General features: G+C 50.2%; 1 non-coding gene across 1 annotated transcript; it reads left to right on the top strand.

Annotated features, from left to right (window-relative positions):
• The first annotated feature begins 6985 nt into the window (after nucleotides 1–6985).
• Nucleotides 6986–16108, top strand: LOC108316861. Its single transcript, XR_005203178.1, has 3 exons — nucleotides 6986–7076; nucleotides 7734–7857; nucleotides 15998–16108. It is a non-coding gene; the product is annotated as an uncharacterized LOC108316861 (transcript).
• Nucleotides 16109–18411: the final 2303 nt, after the last annotated feature.

Here is an 18411-nt window from a genome sequence, read left to right as displayed (position 1 = left end):
CTTACTGTGTTCATTAGTGGAAGTTTCACTCTCTGTAAGCCAGAACCTCTGACTCTTCTAAGTCTAAGGTTGCAGAGATAAGCACAGATGCTGCAGGTTCTCCATGACTCCGGTCAGCTGGGCCTGGCCCCACTGCCGCTGTGGCCCCTTCCATGGTGTACGTGATGGAGGCCAGGCTGAAGCTCAGCTCTCACCTGGGGGAGGCTGTGACAGACAGTAGCATCAGGAGATGGGACAGTGGTGGTGCTGGCTGCCCCCTCCATTGAGCAGAGGAGGAAGCAGGTAAGGCCAAGTGAATCCAAGAAGCGCATAGATGGGGCCCAGTACAGTTCACCCATGGTGCTGCTATTCAGAGACCCTGACCCCATCCTCCTGTGATACTTGAATCTAACTTGAAAACAAAAGCCCATCTATTTGAGAGTGAAGGTGCAAGTCCAGTTTTTGAAGTGATCAATTGCAACTTCCTACAAAGACACAAAAGGATTAGCAAATGAAGCTAGAGTCCCACTGCTGTGGCTGGTCCTAGAGCCACAACTGTCATTCATCATCTTCCACTCACTCCTGCCTTCCATTCTAGATTTCTAGGGCCAGCTCTTCAGTGAGTCTGGGGTTCTCACCTGGAGGGTCTGTGGGTGTTGTAATTGCCTGTTCATGGTTATCTCTGAGCAGAGAAACCCCCATAAATGCCAGATGGCCAGATGTATTTGTCAGCTCAAGCTGCTGCAACACAACACCTCAAGCTGGGTAGCTTAACTGACAGAAATTAATCTTCTCACAGTGCTGGGAGCTGGCATTCCAGATGAAGGTTCAGCATGGCCAGTTTCTGGTGAGGACTCTCCTGCTGGCTTGTGGACAGCCACTTTGTCCTCACATGGCTTTTCCTCTGGGTACACAAAGAGAGGGAGATAGCTCTGCTCTCTCTTCCTCTTCTTAGAGGGACAACGATCCTAGTGGAAGGGGCACCACACTTATCACCTCATTTAACCTTATTACCTCCTAAAGACCCCATCTCTAAGTATCCCCTAATGTTGGGGGTAGGACTGCAACAGATGCATTTTGGGGACACACTTCAGTCAAGAGCACAAGACATACTCTTCCCTGCACCCACTGTGTTTCAGCAGCCCTTGCTCCTGATAGCAATGAAGGACTCTCGTGCATCAGCCTGGCAAATCCTCCTTTCTCTCTTGCTCCACTGGCAAGAGGATCCCAAGGCGCCCAAGTCACAGTCACAGGTTCCAGTCTCTTGGAACACTTGCTGTGTTCATTAGTGGAAGTTTTACCCTCTATAAGCCAGGACCTCTGACTCTTCTAAGTTTGCCAGAACAAGAAGCACAGATTCTGCAGGTTTCTTGCTGGCAGGTGGACAGAGAAGCCAACCCTACTTCCACTCCTGGGTTCCTGGATTTGCATATTCTAGCTACTGGAGACACATCTACTGACTCACACTCTATCCAGGAGAGCAGTGCTCCAACCCCACAAACTGCTGTCTCTAAGCTGATGTCATAGCTGAGCCTTCAATAGACCTTCCCATCACTCAGGGAAGCCCTAGGATGGCCCTGGGTCATCCTGTCCGGCTGACTGTAGGAGCCTCCTTGGCAACAGATGCTCTCTGGAGAGTCAAGCACAAGGCAGAAAGTCCCATACCCCTTGTGCTCATTCCCATGAGTTCACCATTTACTGTTTACTTGACCTCCATGCCCCTGGCTTTTCATTTTTGTTCTTTTCATGTCCCTAAATGATTAGCCCAGCCATTTGCCCCTGCACAGGAGAGGGTATGTTTGCAATTTGGGCCATCTCTCTTACCCTTCAGTGGGAGGTAACACAGCAGTTGTCTGTTCCCATCTAGCACCAAGACACCACGAGGTGTAAACAAGGCCCTGGTGCTTTCCTCCTCCATCAGATTATCACATGGAACTGTTGGGATTCCACTCAGGGTGGCTAGCAAAATATTAAGGGAAATACTAGGGAAGTTATAAGACTATAGTCTTAAACCTTTTAGAAAGCTGAAAGATTTTAATGAGGCTGCTGAAGGCAGCCAGTTCTTATGTTAGAGCATTAAGTCACAGAGTGAAGATCAAGGATAATAAAAGGATATATAAAATCAAGGATAATAAAATCAAAGATAATAAAAGCTTCCTCCATTAAGTCTATTTTCCCCACATCCCTTTGTCTCTACTCTGTTTACTCAAGTAAATTTTGGGCTGGATGGTCCTCTCAGGGGAAGGTCGAAGGGGAATTACCTGTTAATGGTGTTTACTCTGGGTCCTGGAACTAAAAGGTTTTATGATTCATAAAACCACTTGTTTAACCATGTTAATTTTCCACAAGCATGTTGACTTAGAACCTCTCTTATTAAATCTACACTGAATAAATGTGAGGAGGAGCAGGGAGCGGTAGTCAGTTAGCTGCAGTCGCCCTCTGAGAGCAGCTGACAACCATCTCTAGCCCACTCAATTCACTCTATTCTGGTGTAAGTGAGCGCATTTATTCATCCGCCACTGAGTCAGGGTCTGCAGGACAGATCCCCTTCAGGTGGTGATCAACATCACAGGTGTTGACCCTGACATGACCAATGCCACATGGAACTCCCATCTGGGGCTAAACATATAATTTGAGGAAGAGCTTCAACAGAGGTGGGTGGCATGAGAATCTGGACCAGCTGTTTAGCCAATTTACCTGTTCCTTCTAGACCTGTTCTAGCCTGGGCTGTACATATCACTTCTATCATGCTGGGTTACCACTGTTCATGGCCAACCTAATGCCTCAGAAATCCAGCCTCTCCTTTAATCATAGGCTCTGGGCTTTGAACAATCTCAGATAATTTTCATTGCAGTAGATATCATCTTTCTGCTGTTACACTCTTGATTTTAAATACACATATATTTATACAAGTCAAGCTACACTGCTGTTAGCTCCCCATTTGTCTCTCCCTCCATTATGTGATGAACTGTTGGCCATTAGCATAGGTTCCTATGGCTCCAGGCAACATGGTTGCCACTCTGGCCTTGCTGCCCATTATGGTAATTATGCCCACTTTGTCTGGCATGACAATATCCCACCTGGTTTTCACCATTACATTGATTGCTATTAATCCAAAAGAGTCCATATCCCCACCATCTCCCATCATCAAGCCCAGCCTTCAGAAGAGAACCACCACTGAATTTCTCAAAGGTGCTGATGTGCTCACCAGGACTTCTTTTTTTCTGGTTCAATGAAGGGAAGATTCTCTGGGCCATCCTAGGGAATGTAGACAAGTGGTGGGTTCTCAGGTCTCATGATTCGAAGCCTCTGAGCCTTCTGTTCTTTTTCTTCTTTTTGTGCCAGAAAAAAGTTCTGGCATCTCATGTATTTTCTGAAGCTATTGTCATTAAAGCAAGTACTATCTTGCAAGGTTCCTGCTTCAATGAGGACATTATCGTCCCCAGACCAAGAGGAGATATTCTGTTCTAACAAGAGGAAGAGAGTTGCTTCTACCTGCCAGAGGATTCGAGGAGATCGGGGTCCATGATTTTCAGTTTTGTTTACCCAAAAGTTTCCATTCCAGGTCATCAGCTCCAACCTTTTTTTTTTTTTTTTTTTTAAGTCAGGGCTGTGACTTGGACATAAGACATCTATGTGGCTGCATGTTTAGTCTCTTCTTTAGCTCCGCCACCCTTATAATCAGTCCCCAGGCTAATTTTCAGTGCAATCTGTCTTGTAGATGTCAAGAGTGTCCTTAAAGCTTTCATTTCAAAGCAGGCCTTATGCTGGTAGAGAACTTTCCTGACTCTATAATTTCCTCTTTGCAAGACCTCAAATACCATCAGAAAAAGCCACTTAACCCCAAATGCAATGGCCATGTGATCTCATAAAGCCTTATTTTCTACCTGCATCTCATTCCAATTAGCCGCAGGTGAAGCTTTAGAAATTGTATTATCACTGTCTGTCAGCGATGGCCCAGCAGTGGGGCCCCTATTATCGATAAAAGAGAAATCCAACTCCAACATTCCATCCTGAAGGTCTACTTTTTAGGACCATTTGTGGTAGCAATTATCCCTGTTCCTTAGGAGACAAGAGTATTAAGCAATAATGCTGCTTGCTTATACTTTATTGAGGGATACAATCCTAGGGCAACAGACACAAGGGGAACAGGAAGTGAAGCAGGGAAAGAGGGAAGCTAATAGAAAGTTGTGCATTTTTGTGGCTTAGGGTCTCGTGGTGTTTCCCAGGCTGTTCTTGAACTCTTGGACTCAGAGGGTCCTCCTGCCTCAGCCTCCCAAGTAGCTAGGACTATAGATGTGCGTCACCAGGTTGTAAATTATTGAGCTGGTCACATCCTCAGAAGCAAACACAGCCAGTTGCTCAATTGCACCTACTGGACATTTCTTGATGGGCCAAATGGAACCAGTGCAGTCCATATGCTGGGTCCCTTCCAGTTCTTGTCCTTCATTGGTCAAAATGGTGCCTCAAGCTTTAACTCCTCTGTATTTCCAAGTAGAGGTATCCGGCCCCTGTAGGCAGACCTCATGTGGCCATGGTGTGGGTTATCATCTGATTGAAAAGGGTGAGAGGAGCCAAGTCCTTCCTAGGCCTCCCATAGCATGAGAGGTCTGTGAAAGAGCCTGGTCTTCACGCTACGGGAGGTGACAGGAGGGTCAGGAAGTGGGGCCAGGTGACCCTCAAGAGATACATAAATTAGGTCCACTACAGCAATACTGAAGATTGGACAATGTAAGTTTTCCAATGCACAAAACCTACCTAAGTTCTCCCAACGTCATGAGTTGGGGGTTAGTATTTCTGAACACCTGGTGAGCCACTGTGTGATTCTGGCTCAGGCACAAAGGTCTCTGAACTGCTCACACAGGGCAATCACACTTACATCACAGAGTTGTGAGAACTGAATTAAAATGTGGTGTAAATACCATTTGTAAGTGGCAAAGAGCTCCATGGATAAATGTCAGGGGCTGTTGTCAAATGTAAAGATCATGCTGAGCAAAATTCCACGACTGGTTTCAGCTGGACAGGTATTCAAATAGCCAGTGTTATTTTGACCTCAGCTGACCAATAACGGCTCAATTTCTCCAAACTGTTGATGAGTCACCTAGGAAGCCCCTGGCCCGTCATCTTCTTCCCATCCTCCTCCCATCCTATCCCATCCCTAGTGAGATATCCTCTTGTTCCCTTTTCTACCCAGCATCCAGTGTTCTCTCTGGCTCCTGCCGGTGCGCATGGAGGCTACATATGGAATGAAGGAATGAAGGACTGAACAAATGTCTCCATTTCTTTGCACAGGGTTACCGATGCTTGAGATGTTCCTACTCCCAGGAAGCCGCCCTCTCCTAGGAGCCTTTACTCAACCCGCCCTCCATTCCTCAGTCTTCCCCTTTCTCAGGGCAGAGGGAGTGACATGGCAGATCACAGTGGAATGGTGGGTTTTATCCATCTCCCTGAATTCTTGGGGGAGAAGGGACAGGGTCTCCTTCCCATTCATCCCTGCATCTTGCTGGTTGAGATAGAATCTGCAGCATTTATGTGGCAAAGAGCCTTGGGGCAGCGCCCTGGCATGAAGGAGGCCGCTAAGACATTGTTCTGAAAGCTGGTTTGCAGGCTGCTTTATACTTTGCAAACCAGCAGTTTATAGCGTGTATTTACAGGAATGGCTTAAGGGTGTCCAAATACTGGGAAAAGGTGCTCAGTAAAGGGTTCTTCCATGCATGCGCTGCAGTGCCTGACTCTCTGCTCTGTGTCTTAAGCCCCTGGTTCTCTCATTCAACCTTAAAATAGGATTGTCCAGGCCTTGAGGGCCTTCTGGAAGGCGCTCCCCATCAGTCAACGCGCTTCCGCCCAAGAGCAGAGCGGCCGCCTGCCTGGGATGCTGCTAGGCGCAGCTGGTTTGAAAGGGGTGTAAGCAGGCTACTTCCCGAAGAACCGACTTGTTGATAATCTTGCCTCAAACAGAGGAGTTTGCAGATGGTTGAGGAATAGCAGTGGTAGAAACGTTCTCCCCAGGGCCGTCACAACTCCTTCCAGCCGCAGTCTCGTGTTGCAAGAGAGTTTCTGCTGCTGGACTACAAAGGAGAGGACAAGGCCCTTGGCCCAAAGAGGGGCGGCCTGCACCTTCCAGCCCTGGCGCCCAGGAGAGCCTGCCGGGAGTGCTGCGGGGAGAGTCCGCAGGGATGAAGCGCAAAAAAGGGTCTCAAGTCAGAACTCACCACCTTTCCGCAGCATCGGGAGAGACCTGGGGGAAGGGCAGGCAAGGGGCAAGACTCCTTGGAACTGGGAATCCTCGGCCTCCAGGGTGAATAAATAATTAAGCGCCCAATACACAATAGCCTCGCTAGATGGAGACGAGGAATCACTGCAGCGGCGCTGGTGGCGGCGGCGGAGAGGAGGTGGGGGGAGCGCGGGCGGGAGCGCAGCCCGGGGCGGGAGGCGGGAGAGGCTCTGGCTCCGCTCACGTCTGTTTTCCTTTTTCGTGCATTATTTATTTCGCCTCCGCCCGCGGCTTTGCTGCCCCAGCGGGCGCTCCCTGCCGGCGTCTACCACCGCTGCCTCTCTCGGGCCGGCGTGAGGGTCGCAGACAGCTTGGGCACCCCCGTGCCCCGGGCAGCCGCGCGGCGCCACCGGGAAGGGCAGGGAGCCAACGCGGGCAGGGGGAGGGCTCGCGCGGCCGGCTCCTGGCGGCTTGGAGGAGACTTTCCCCGCCCTCTGCCTCCGCCTAGGCGGCCCGCCCCGGCCCTGGGCGCGGGGTGCCGCCCCTCCCGCCCAGCGCGCGGCCAGGCGCAGCCCGGAGCCACCGCGCCCTGCGCCCCGTGCGAGGACGCCGCTCCTGGTCCTCTGCTCAGCCGCCTGGGAGGCCCAACCGACGCGCAAACTTTTGCTCCAGCGCCGGGCGCTCCTCCCCGGCATGTGAAGCCCCCGGGCGCCCGCGCAGCCGCCAGGGTGAGGACCGAGGCCCCGCCTAGAGGGCGGGGGACTGGGGAGGCGGCTGGCTTTAAATGGGGGCTGTCCGGCGGCTCGGCAACAGAGCTGCCGCGGGGGGAACGCGGACCTCTCTTTCCCGAGCCGAGGGTGGGCTGAGGCCGCCACCAGGCAAGGTGGCGTGAGGCGTTGCAAGGGTGCGGGCGGAGATGGAGGCGTGGGGGGAAACCCACGCCCGGGAGCGGGAGATCCGGGCTGGGTGGGGGCGTGCAGTGGGGCAGCGCACGGAGGTGCCTCTGTTGCAGTGTGCGCAATGAGGCCGGCCGGGCAGTGAGGGTGCACGCAGCGTGTGATTTCTTGGTGCCGTTCATGCAGGGTCAGCGAGGGTGCGGGCAGGGGTTGGTGGGTGTGCACAGCTGTTTCTGTGGGTGTGCGCGCAGGGTGAGTAGTGCCCGCTGGGTTTGAAGTGTGCTCACAGTGAGAGTGAGTTGTACATGACTGCTTCTGGGGGTTCATGGGGCGCAGTAAGTGTGCTTGGCTGTTTCTGGAGGTATGCATGGGGCCAAGGTATGCACGCAGTATTCTGGAGCTGTGTGCGGAGCTAAAGTGTACACGCGGGATTCTGGGGATGTGCATAGGGAAAGGGTGTGAATTCTGGGATGCACGAAGAGTCAGTGAAGGTGTAAGGCGGAGTGTAAGTGCAGGCTTGGTTTACTAGCGTGCCCCAGGGTGCGGGGCGTGCCCGCCCGACCCGGTCTGGGAGGTATGTTGGTGTGCGGCGCCGAAAGTGTTCGTGGGGTGTCCGCCTGACCCGAGCCTTGCTCTTCTGACAGTTCGCCCCAGGAGCGGGCGCCGCGGGCCGAGATGCTCCTCCGGGACTTGGTGCTGCGCCGTGGCTGCTGCTGGTCCTCGCTGCTGCTGCACTGCGCGCTACACCCGCTCTGGGGCTTCGTGCAGGTGAGACGCGCCGGCCGCGCACTGGCTGGGAGGGCCTCCTGGGTGAGGGGCGACCTGTCCCTTCCCTCCTGAGACCCTAGCTTCCTGCAGCCGCACCACTGATTGGTCCTCGGGAGAGCTTGGGAAAAGAAAAGCTGCTAGGGTCCCTGAAAAGATAAGAAACTCCAAAGAGAGGCTTCAGTTGTGGCCTAAAGCCTGCAGGACATGGCCTTGGAAGGGAAAGGGGCTCAGAGAATACCTTCCGATGATGACATTCTAGGGCAGACATTCAGCAAAGAAACAAACTTATGAAGAAAAATGATCCCAAGGGTATATATTATTTCTTTCCCACGAGAACCACTGATGAACTTTAGCTTTCTTAAACTGGTCTTCAGCACAGGAGACGGCCGGGTTCTTGTAGGCAGCAGAGTTGAGGATGGGGACAGATAATGCGTGGTGGCCCATCTGTCAGGACCGCCCAGGATGCCTCTCTCACCCTGGGTCCCTTAGATCCCAGCGCAGAGGCCAGGCAGCCATTAACTGGAGTTACCTCTTAGGGTCAGAGAGAGGGTTCAGGGAGATGGTCCCTATTCCCTCCCTTACCCCCCCAGAATGTGCATGGTCACGGTACAGTGGAGAGGTGACAAGGTGGACTTTGATGTCAGCTCTGGAATTTTAGCTTCAGCTCTGTCCCTTACCAGCTGGGAGACTTTAGGCAACCTACTTACCCTCTCTGAGTTAGTTTCTTCTACTGACTATACTAGTATAAGAACTTGATAATTCGGGTAAGGATTACTTCCTGCAGTGCCTGGACCATGAGAACACTACCTGGCAGTGTTTGCTGCCATTGTCGGTGGGAGTAATAGTAATGCGGGTCTTCTGCCTGGCAGGCTGGGTAACTCTGTTGATCACTGTGTGGTCTGTTTGACATTTTTGCATTGTTAGAGGTTCTGCTGGCTCTGGAGGACATTTTTATTGTTTTGGGCACTGAAGATCCACTCTGGGGTATTTGCAGCCTCATGTTCTCCTGGTGGCATTTTGGGGTCTGAGGACCATTCATATGGTTGCTCTGAGTACAGGTGATAGACCAAGAAAAAAAGGGATGGGGCAAGACCGCTTGCCAGTCTGCTGAGGTCCATGAGCTGCCCCAGATGTTGGGGCCTTGCCGGGAACTTGCTCAGTCAGTCCTTTGGATGACGGCCTGGGTGACTGCCCATCGAGAGCCGGGGTCAGATGCTGCTAAGCACCCCCTACTCCCAGCCCAGTCTTCTGCTTTCTTCTCTGGCTTGCCTCCATCTCACTTACAATTGTTTTCCTTTTGGAATTGACAGCTTTGTCTAATGTGTGAAAAAGCAGTTGTTAAACTCAGCTGTGCCTCTTCAGGAACCAGGATTTTGTCACTCCTAAACACTTCAGTGGTTGGGACCAGCTTCCCGTGTTCAACTTTCATCTGAACCTCAGATACTGAGCTCACTTAGTTTTTATATTTGTTTGTTTACAGTTTTCTCACTTCCATAAGACTTCTTCAGCTGGGGTGGAGAGCAACGTAATGAGCTTGTCAGTCTCCAAGACTAGAATTCTACTGTGTGAGCTCGTAGGATATAAACAGAAGACCCGCTAGCACCCCGCACCCCCCCAGAAGAAATAATTTTGTGAAAGCAGTTCAGTTTTTTAAGTGTCCTTCAGCCAGGCAGTACTTACACAAGCAGATGTGTGTGTGTGTATTTCAGATGCTCTTACTCAATACAAATCAATTTTCATAAAAATCAATTAAGAAAGGAGTCCTTCAGACAAGTAGAATGGGTAAGATCTTGGCTTGCGGTTGTGGAAAAATTACTTTACAAATGATAGGGACAGAGAAATCAAGGGAAGGGGGGGTTTGGAATGAATGGATTTGGCTTTGAGCAGAGGAGCTGAATCCAGGAGAACGTAGGAGAGAAGAAAAAAAATGGAAATGCGTGAAGCCATGTGTTTCTCTTTAAGTGGAGAAAATAAAATCTGTCATGTCATGGGAGTTTCTCTAATCTAGGGAAAGAACTCAGAGCTATCTGCCCTTCCATGAGCATTTTGCCAGGAGAACATTTGGAAGGACAAGGCCAACATAACAAAGTCCTATGATTAATGGGATCTGGATGAGGCAAGAGACCTGGGGTCCCTCAAAGCATCAAGTTCTTAACTTGAAATCAGCCTTAAGCCTCTAGCTGCTGCTAGTTGATAAGAAACTTAATCATTAAAGTCAGGCAATATTTAAATTGCCAGAAGGGTTGGTGGGAGCATTTCTTAACCTTTCCACCCTATTCTTTAATGTGTCTGGAATCGAGATTTTGAGCTTCTGTGATTTAGGTTCTTCTAAGTTCACTTCCAGATGATTCCTTTTTTTTTTTTTTTTTTGCAAGGGAAGAGGATGACAGGCTGGCAAATTTATTAGGTGTGACAGGAGTGTGTCTCATCAAGTTACAGTGGTGCTGGCCTGTCTCCATGAAAGATGCCAGAAGCCATCATCTTTGTGGCTGCCCTCCTAAAGCAATAGTTAGACAGCCTCTTATCTGGCCTTATGGGTCTCCGTGTGCTGATGCAACGCTACCCCAGACCCAAATGATGTTGAACCCTTTCTACAGTCGTCAGTGATTCGGCAGCATTTATTGGGCACCTACTGTATGCGAGGCCCTTTGTTAAGTGCAAGGGGCTTAGTGGTCTCTGCCTTGACGGCACTGATAGTTTGGCACTGTAGAGCCAATTAAACAAGTCATTATCATCAAGAGAGCTCAGCAAGAACAAATAGCTTGGACCTGGGGCAAGAGTCAGAGAAGTCTCACAGGCCTGGTGCTTCAGTTGAGACAGGAAGGATAAGAAATTAGGATGCAAATGAGGGTGAGGTGTCCAGGCAGAGGGCACAGCCCAAGGCCAGAGGAGAGAGGGACTTTGGAAGACCCAGGGGAAAAAAGCACCGGGTAAGGACACTGTTGTAAGCCACTAACATAGTGTCCTGCAGTTTGGACTTGATCCTGAGGGCTATGGACATCGTTCTAAGGAGAGGGTTTTAAGTAAGAGATGACACACTCAGGCTGGTATTTTAGAAATCTCAGTCCAGGCTGGTTGCAGTGCTTCATGCCTGTAATCCCAACACTTTGGGAGGCTGAGGTGGGAGGACTGCTTGAGCCCAGGAATTGTAGACCAGCTTAGGCAACATTATGAAACCCTGTCTCAAATAAAAGAGGGCAAAATCTCAGTCCAGTTCCTGCATAAAGGATGGATGCAGGGAGGATGCAGGGAAGGGCAAAGAGGTAGGGAAGGGGAGACTGGCCAGATTTAGCAAAGAAAATACAGGACATCCAGTTAACTTTGAATTTCAAATCAACTACAAATTGGATTTTTTTTTAACATATCTCCCATATAATATTGAGAATATACTTTAAAATTATTTGTGGTTTATCTGAAATTCAAATGTCATAGGGTGTCTTATATTTTATCTGGCAAATAGAGAGAGGCAGGTGCTGCCCACTGGAGACCTGGTGGCCTGGTTCAGGTGGCAGCAGAGGAAATGGCGAGGAGTAGATGGATTCAAGGATGGTTTAGGAGGCAACGTCCGCTGGCTCCAAAACTGCACCGATTGCCCAGGAGTAGGATGGTGGTTGGAGAAGAGGGAGCTGATGCTGGGAAGCACTGTGTGCCTCAGACCCCTGCTCCAGGCACCAAATCCAGGAGACTCCAGGACATACTTGTGACTCAGTCCACTCTCAAAGCCACAGCATTTATAGGATTCTGGCTGCAGGAGGGCACTGCAGAGCAGGGCCTGGAAGGCAGGTGATGGTGAAACTGGAATAAGTGGTCCCAGGAAGAACCGATACCAGCCTGCGTTCTGTTGGCTTCAGGCAAGTCACTGAACGTTCTGGGCCTCTGCTCTTTCTTAACAAAGTCCAACCAAGAGCAGCTTATTTCAGGGGCCAAGTTCTTTCTCCTTTTGAAATTCCCCAAGATAGAAACCAACCGCGCCAGGTGCTGAGACAAGCTGGGGACACCCAAGGCTTCCTCTCTATTAGTCTAAATACAACACTGCCAATCAACAGAACCCCCAGGTGGAACCAGCACTGGGGAATGGGACAGATCCACGTGTCTCCACTGGTGGGCAGTGCACCTTTTCACTGAGCACCGACGGAATGCTGGGCCCTGGGCAATTTTGGTGCATCATTTAGCTTCGCTGAGCCTGCGGGCCGCCTGTTAAGAGTGGATAGTATCACTTACCTCTCCCAGTTATGCCCAGGGAGAAATGGGAGCATGAACCCATGAGGGACACATAGTAGGACTCAGAAAGTCATGATTGTTCAGGATTAATAAAGTACCCATCTATCTGCCCACCCTAAGACACAACTTAGTGTAGAGAGACAGGTAATACAAAACAGCAAGGAAATGCCCCAGACAGAGGGTTTGCAGAATTAAGCAGCAGCACTGAGCAGGTGAGTCTAATTTGGGGTGGGGGAGGGTTTAGGATGGCTTTGCCCAAGAAGAAGTATTGCTTGAGCCCAGGAATTTGAGACCAGTCTGGTCAACATAGTGAAAACCAACCTAAAAAAAAAAAAAAAAAAAAAAGAGAGAGAGAGAGAAAAATCTCAGTCCAGTTCTTGCATGAACACCCAAGAAGGCTGTTCAAGAGATGGGTTTGAAGGATGGAGAGAAGTTGGCAAGTGGATATGGGGTCCAAGTAACCCAGAGTCGAGGCAGGCTCAGATGCCACAGGCTTGGACTGAACCAAACTATTAGGAGGACCCAGCCCTCAGGCATAAGGATGGACCAGACTTGATGCTTTAGTGAGAGCAGTTGACTAAGCAATTGTGCCTGCTCATGTTTCAGAGAGGCCTTTACACAACAGACTGAGAACCATTACTTTTTTTTTTTTTTTTTGAAGCAGGGTCTCGCTGTGTTGCCCAGGCTGGAGGGTAGTGGGCTGCAATAGCTCAATGCAGCCTCAGCCTCCTGGGCTCAAGCCGTCCACCCACCTCAGTCTGTGGAGTAGTTGGGTCTATAGGTGTGTGCCTACATGCCCAGCTAATCAAAAAAAAAATTGTGGAGATGAGGGCTTACTCTATTGCCCAGACTGATATTGAACCCCTGGGCTCAAACAATCTGCCCACCTCAGACTCCCAAAGTGGTGGCATTATACTTGTGAGCCACCGCACCTAGCCAGAGCTATCAATTTTATTTGTTTACTTATTTATTTATTTATTGAGACTGGAGTCTCCCTCTGTCACCCAGACTGTAGTGTGGTAGCATGATCTTGGTTCCCTGCAGCCTTGACCTTTGGGTTCAAGTGATTCTCTTTCCTCAGCCTCCTGAGTAGATGGGACTACAGGTGCGCATCACCACACCTGGCTAATTTTTGTTTTGTTTTTTTTAGTAGAGACAGGGTTTCACCAGTTTGGCCAGGCTGGTCTTGAACTCCTGACCTCAGATGATCCACCCGCCTCAGCCTCCCAAAGTGCTGGGATTACAGGCGAGAGCTATTTATTTATTTATTTATTTATTTTTAAGATGGAGTCTTGCTCGGTGTCCAGGCTGGAGTGCAGTGGCGCGATCTCAGCTCACTGCAACCTTCGCCTCCCGGGTTCAAGCAATTCTTCTGCCTCAGCCTCCCGAGTAGCTGGGACTACATGCACATGCTACCACACCCAGCTAATTTTTGCATTTTTAGTAGAGACAGGGTTTCACCATGTTGGCCAGGTCTCAATCTCTTGACCTAGTGATCCGACCGCCTCAGCTTCCCAAAGTGCTGGGATTACAGGCGTGAGCCACCGCGCCCGGCCGAGCTATCAATTTTTTAAATGCTGTGTGCTCCTTCACTCTTCCTGCAGCCTTAAAATTTGGCCCCGATTTTTCTGCCTAGAACTTCATCACATTAAACACTCTTATACATCTGTGCCTTCATATCCTCTCACAAAAATAGGTCATTGTGTCGGGCCAGGTTAAACAAACGTGCTCTTCTTGAACTCTCTCTCATAAATTGCACCTTGGAGAGTGAGAAAATAATTGCACTGGCAACGGTATTGCTTGAAGTTCACACACTTGGTAGAGTGCATTGGAGACGTGGTCTCAGAGGCCAGCTGTTAGGAGAATGAAGCTTTCTAGCAAACCCAGGGTCTCAGCAGGTCAGAATCTAGAGGCGCACAGGCTCGATGACGGGACGTCTAACAATGGCACCGGTCTAGAAGCCGGTGGATTTCCCACTGACATGTAAGGAGTTAATCGTTTCTGTAAAATAATTGAGCAGAGGCCACGATCTGACGGTATGCTCTTCCCAGTGGGAGAGATGATTGCTTTCCAGGGTTTGAAATGCAGTCAGTGGCCCTTTAATAACATTAAAAGGTGATGAGCAGGAGCCTCTTGGCCTCGTGGATATTAAGCCAGGGCTGTAAATCAGCCCACTTCCTGCTGCCACCGCAGCTGATATTACCCACATTACTTATTCACATCTTCCCAGGTGCGATGGGAGCCGCCCAGCCCCAGGGGCTCTCCCAGCCACACGACAGAGGGGCTGGATCAGCATTCTGAGGCAGGCCACACAAGGCTAGTGGCAGGGAAAGTAGAGCTCTGGTTTCTAGTGGCTCAGAGATGATACAGAAATTAACCGTGGCCGTCGGGGAGGTGGAGGGTGACTGGCAACTCTTCATGCTTTTAAACCAGCTTGTTCCCTGGGACAGGCATGAAACATCAGACTCGTGGATTTATGGCACTCTGTAGAGCCAGGGACACTGGCAGTCGGTCGAATCCATCTACCCAGTTCCCATGCTGGCTCTGCATAAGAAGTTTAACCTGGGAAGCTTAAGCAAAATCCCCAGGCCCAGCTCCACCTGCAAAATTCTGATTTAATCCGTGTGGGTGAGGCTCAGGCATGAGTATTTTTTAAAACCACCAGGGAGCTTCCACTGTACATCCAGGGCTGGTGGAGCACTGCTCACTCTGGCTACTCTTCCTCGTTTACAGATGAGGAAGCTGAGACTGGTGCTGGAAAAACACAGGCCAGGGTTCAAAAGGCGTGGATTCTGGCCCAGTTTTTCATATTCATTCATTCATTCACCAAAGACTTATCAAATTGGTGGGCATTCCCTTAAATGCTGATTTATGATAGTGACAGAGAAGGAAAAAGGCGTGCTCTGCCCTCAGTGAGCTCACAATGCCATGGCGAAGATACGTGTGAACCAGGTAACATCCAAATGAGATTTCTGCCCCTAGAGAGGAACCTGGTGCCAGCACAGCCCATACAAAAGAATCCGGCTGGATAAAGAGGTCAGAGACACGCCAAGCTGAGTCAGGGCGCAGCAGGGGTACGGATGGGAGAACATTACCACCACTGGAGCAGCAATTGCAGAGGCCAGGGGCCCGGAACTGAAAGGAGAGAATGAGGGCAGAGAGATGGGGAGAGAGGTTGTCAGGGATTGTCCCTTGCAGACCTCGTAGGCCACATGAACTCACGAGGGGTTGGGCAGCCTCTGGGGCTTGCTGGGGGGATGCAGGTGGTTTAGTGGGGTGCCCTTCTCACAAGAACACCAGGACGCTGAGTGGAGAGCATCAAGCAGGTTGCTCTGCTCCCTTTGGTCATGTGGGACACAGGAGCAGAGGCCTCACGGGGTGAGGTTTCTCCCCAAGAGTGGGGAGCCTTGCCCCAGAGTAGACACAAAAAGGCCAACAGGAGTGAGGGCTGGAGAGAAGGCCAGGGCTTGGCCTTGGGCTGTAGCAAGGAAGACAGGAGAAGTGGCTGGGCTTAGAGTACAGAGGACATAAAGGGTCTTATTCTCCAAGTGTGAGACTCTTGGGCAGCTACTTCTGCCTGGGCCTCAGTTTACTCATTTGTATCATGGAGAAATTCTACCAGTCAACCTTCCAGCTCTTGTCTACTTCTCATTCATATCCAGGTCACTGGCCCAGGGTCCCATAGCTGGTCCCTGGCAGAGCTAGGAAAAAAACCTTGGTCTCCAAACCAGCCAGGCTAGCACCCAACAGCACTGTCGCCTTTGAACCAATCCAACTTCTGTTGATTCTTCCTACCTTTGTCTTGGAGAGGAATCCCAAGTCCCAGCCTGGCAGGGGACAGGGTGGCCTGGGCTCGTTTCAGCTTCTAGTTGCCTTACTGTCTTCTCCCTCTCTTGGGTATGTGTGTCCATGTCCACAGGTGACACATGGTGAGCCCCAGAAGTCCTGCTCCAAGGTGACCGACAGCTGCCGACACGTCTGCCAGTGCCGGCCCCCTCCCCCGCTGCCCCCGCCGCCCCCGCCCCCACCGCCTCCCAGACTCCTTTCCGCCCCAGGTAGGTAATGGCTTACTCCATTTTTGGGTTTCTCTTTGTGTTTTCCTGGGCCCACGAAGATCCAGTGAGCATGGCCGAGGGCAGCCCTGCCTCCTTTGTAATTTTCCACTGGCCGAGCAGGAGGGAAGCCAAGGCCCAACTTTTCCCTGCAGTCTGCAAAATGCCGTTCCCACAGAATGCTCCTGCAGGACGGAAAAGGATGTTTCTCCATCGGTTAATCAGATAAAAGTCAATCTCCATTTGATGAGTGACTTGGCCTGGATTGTTCCGAAGGCCAGATCTTTAAAGGGGGCAGCTGCTAGGGACTGGTCTTAAATAACCCCCCTCCCTCAACACACAGTTCTGTTTCTCTATTATAATTAACATTTAAGGAGGCAGTTAGGGTAAGTCAATGCTCTGGGAGCAAAGTTACAAGATGCCTTTTAGCCGTGTGCACCGAATTCTGCTAAAACCTCTCTTTGACTTGTTTGCCTTGGACAATTCCATCTCTGAACAATTTGATTGCATGATCATTCAAACAAAGGAGCATTTCTTTAGCCAGAAATGGCCTCAGCCCTGACCTCTACATGGTAAAATTCCCTGTTTACAATTGCTACTTGATAAGGTCTCTCCAAAGGAGGCTCTGTATTTCACATGGCTCCTTCAAGTTCCCGCCTGAAGGATGTCCGTGATCATGTTCTCATCTATCTCATTAAACACATCTCCATGGAATTATTTGGGATGTATTTTAAACAACCTTTGCACAGAGCTTGTTCTTTGGGAGGCTGCGTTTCCAGCCTCTTGGTATCCAGTCAGTGATGCTGTGTTCTAGATGATCTTTCCAATTGACGTGAATTTCTGCATTTTGACTGTGAGGCCTCTGCAAATCTCCATCCTTCCCTGACAGCCTGTGACCCAGTGCATCTCAGCCTGGCCCTCAAATGACCTGCTTCAGCATAACCCAAAGCATTTGTTTTAAAATGCATCTTCATGGGCCCACTTCAAACTGACTGACCCCGAGCTTTTGGGGTGGGACTTAGGAATTGTTACAATAACAAGTCCTGAGGTGGTTCAAATGCAAGTTACAGTTGAGAACCTACGCCTGCCAGGCCCTCTGTTCCAGGCCTCTGCCAGATCCTTCTGCCCCGGGATGCTCACTGGCCTCCTCTCTCCAGAAAGAATCCCTGGGCCTGCACTGTGGGGCCTGGCCTCGGGCACCTACCCTTGGACATCACTCCCTTCCCTTCCTTTGGAACTCCTCACTCTCCCACGTTTTGGGTCCCAGGGGACATAGTCTCCCAGTGGTTTGTATTTGAGGATCCATCCCCCAGCTGGATCCCTTGAGGTTATCTTGTGCTCACTGAGCATCTGTGTCAGACAGGAGGACTGTCCTGGCCTTCTGGAATCTCAGCCCTCCCAGGGAAGGTCATCCTGTCAGCAACCCACAAAGAGGGGCCTGAGAGAACACAGAAATGGTTTGCCAGGTGCACGGGAATTCCCGAGTAGTTAAGCAAAATACTAGCCCAGTAAACAGTAACACTGACAGGAGTCTTTAAGAATAAATGGGATTGTCCCAGGTTGCTAAGGAGGTTGGGGGAAAAGGGCATCTAGGCAGAAGGAACAGAGTGGACAGAGGCTTGGAAGTATGGCTCTGTGAGAGTCTTCTTGGGAGTCACAAGCCCTTCAGTGGCTTGAAAGTGTGGCCAAGGAGGAGGACCCGGAAGGGCCTCATGTGCCTGGCTGAGCGGATTGCATTTCATCCTATGGGTCATTGTTTGCCTAACAATGAACTGCATTCACGGGTCTCCAAGTACCGTCTCTTATTTGCCTTATTTTTTCCCTTAAATAAACTCACTTTTGTGTTTATACAAGTTAATTTCCTTATCTTTATAAAACTACTGTAAATGAGAAATCAGTACCACTTGCATAAATAGAAGGTGACCATAAAAATAAATGCAATGGAAGCAAACCAAGGTTTAAAATTTCAGCCTTCTTTGGAAGGTTCTGAGCTTGAGGCTTTCTCTCTGTTGGTTACAGAGGGAGAGAAGCAAGTGGTAGAGAGATGCCAAAGCCACGGCGGCACAGCGCTGAGACCTCTGTAAAGTAATTGTGAAGTCTGTGAGAGAATCAAAAGGAGCTTAAGTTTCTTGCTATAGGTTTCAGTGTGTTTGAGTGCTGGGTTCATGTACCATCTAAAATCAGCTCTCACAGCTGCAGGGACGTGGACCTGATGCCTTAGGAAACTGCTTTGGGCAGTGATGAGCCTACAAAGGTGTTAAGTGGGGAAGTGACATGCGCC

Source organism: Cebus imitator, unplaced genomic scaffold, assembly GCF_001604975.1.
Source record: "Cebus imitator isolate Cc_AM_T3 unplaced genomic scaffold, Cebus_imitator-1.0 Scaffold193, whole genome shotgun sequence".
Taxonomy (NCBI): Eukaryota; Metazoa; Chordata; class Mammalia; order Primates; family Cebidae; genus Cebus; species Cebus imitator.
Note: the sequence above shows the minus strand (reverse complement) of the source record. Positions and strands in the feature narration are given on the sequence as shown.